Below are 2,563 nucleotides of genomic sequence, written 5' to 3'. Positions count from 1 at the left end.
AAATTAAGCAATTTAATACTTTCCTGTCTAACAACTTCTTCATCTCTCCCTGCTAATAATAAATCGTCCACATATTGAACTAAAATAGCTTCTTTGCCTAACTCATAATTTCTCAAGATCTGTTCTAGTGCTTGTCCAAAAAGATTGGGGGACTCTGTAAATCCCTGTGGTAATACAGTCCATCTCAACTGTTGTTTTCTATGGGTGTCAGGATCTTCACAGTCAAAAGAAGAATAATCCCTGCACTCCTCTTTCTGGGAACATGCCCAAAAGGCATCCTTAAGGTCTACTCAACTGACTCAATAAGGTGTGTGGATTAGCTACCACAGGGAACCTAGTAATAGTTCTCTTGTTTATCTCCCGGAGGTCATGTACTAATCTATAAGTCCCATCAGATTTCTTTACTGGCAATATGGGAGTATTGTAAGGGGACATACAGGGCTCAAGTAATCCCTTAGATATTAGTCTTTCTATCTCTGGTTAATCCCAGTCTACCTTCTTGTGACAAGCGGTACTGCTTTACCTTTACTGGTAGCCCAAGGTTTTTCCTAAGTCTATAATTACGTCTCTCCCTAATAAATTATGATCAGCCTCCGGAACTAACAAAAACGATCCTACAGCATATTTTTGCTGCTTCATATTCTATCAGTACCTCCTTCACAAGAGGTACTTTAAATGGCTCCCCTTTTGCCCCTACTACTTGTGCTTTCTCTGAAGATATCTTACACCCCTGGGGCAATCACTGGATCTTAGATCTCTCAGCCCCAGAGTCCACTTAAAATTCTACTTCCTGACGCTGAGGACCCAACTTCAGTTTTATCAAGGGCTCGGTTACTCTTGTGGTTTTCAGCAAATAGAGCCCCTGACTCCCCCTCTTCTTCCTTTAAAACATTCCATTGTCCTTTGATTCCTTTTTTTTTTTTTCCTGATGAATGCACCTGTCTCCCAGGCTTTTGTTTCCCTTTCTAGCCCTTTTTCTTGCTAATCTTCTAATTTTAATGCTTTGTTAATATTCTGTCCTCGGGGAACAGACTCTCTGATTCCCTGGACAATGATGGCTCGTAGGTCTGCCATATGGGCTCTGTGCTCCGCCATCTGATTATTCCAATTGGGCCTTTGCAAAGGCCATTTCACATGTGCGTCTGGTCCTGCCTGGTGCTGTTGATCCCAGATTCTCATTCCTGCTCTTCGAATCACTTCCCTTTCCTCCATTGTGAATAATATAGTTCAATCCAGGTATAGAGATTCAGCCCTAAGAACTGATCGAATCTCTCAGACACACCCAGAGGATCCTCTACCAAATCTCCTCTTCGGGTGGGCTCTTAGCTTTCTTTTCCTTAAGAGCGAACAAGAATACCACTCAGAAGGTTGGACTATCCAGAGACTTGCATATTCAATTTCCTCTTGGGTAACGGTCTTCTAATAATTTACCCACAAATTGAGGTCTGCTCATAACCAGTCCTCAAAAGACCCAAATATGGGCCAAATAATATGGGGATTTCCTTATGACTCTTCCCCGCCAAACTTCCATACAGTAATGTACCATCTTTTGCTTAGTCTTTTGTCTTCTACAGGGGGAATCATTCCAAAATTTTCTCATCATCCCTAGAGGCCTTTCTAGGGGAATACCTGGCAGCCTATCCTTATGGCCACCCATGTTATCAGAGGGCATGCTCTTCCTCTATCCCATCTGCAAGAGTGCCCTTGACTCGTTTCACAATCGTTCCCCTCGGTCGTGACCCACGCCCTCGCGGGCAATGGGAACTGCACTACTGGAGGGTCCGCACTCGCTTGGTCTCCTTGAGACCTCTCAGTCACTCACACTCTAGGATACCCAACGTGACTGAATGGAATCACCCAAATACTTACCCAATCCAGGGACTTTGTTCGGATCTTCGTGGACAAAAATTATGGGGTACTGCAGGTTTATTTGCTTCTTTGCCAAATTTAGAAGGGGTTCGGAATAGAGAGTTTCGCAAGGGAATTTCCCACACCAGGGCCATCCGCAGATGGGGTGCCCCCCTAGTCCGGGAATCCAATACCAAATTTACCTGTATCCCAGTCACAGCACCAAATTGTTATAAGTTACTGTAATAAAGTTCACTAGTCAATTTAAATGACTCACGGATCAAATTTATTAAGCAAGCGGGAAATAAGCAAAACAGCGCTGGGCGGCCGTGAGATTATGCTCCCCCCCCCCCCCCCGTATCACAGTCATTTTACACAGTCCTTATCGGTCGGGTGCATCGCTCCCTGGTGTACTCTGCGCATGTGCCCGTCTTGTTACTAGGGGGTCTTCCTCTGCCTCCTGGTGGTCGTAGGGTGGTCGCTGAGATGAAGTCAGAAGTGTTCCTCTAGTGGCCCGCTCATGAACTCTTCTCTTGGCTCTTATCAGCTCATGCACAACCTACTGTACCTGCTATAAGCATCGTAGCCAACTACACCTGTTCACATTGTAAAGACTTTATGGTTAAAGTTTTACAAGACTTTTATAATGACTTTAAATGGTTCCTCGCACAACTATTCTTTCATGATTTGATCAACGAACATGACCTCTTCCAAT

This window comes from Colius striatus, chromosome W, assembly GCF_028858725.1.
Source record: "Colius striatus isolate bColStr4 chromosome W, bColStr4.1.hap1, whole genome shotgun sequence".
In the NCBI taxonomy this organism is placed as follows: Eukaryota; Metazoa; Chordata; class Aves; order Coliiformes; family Coliidae; genus Colius; species Colius striatus.
This window is presented reverse-complemented; position numbering follows the sequence as displayed.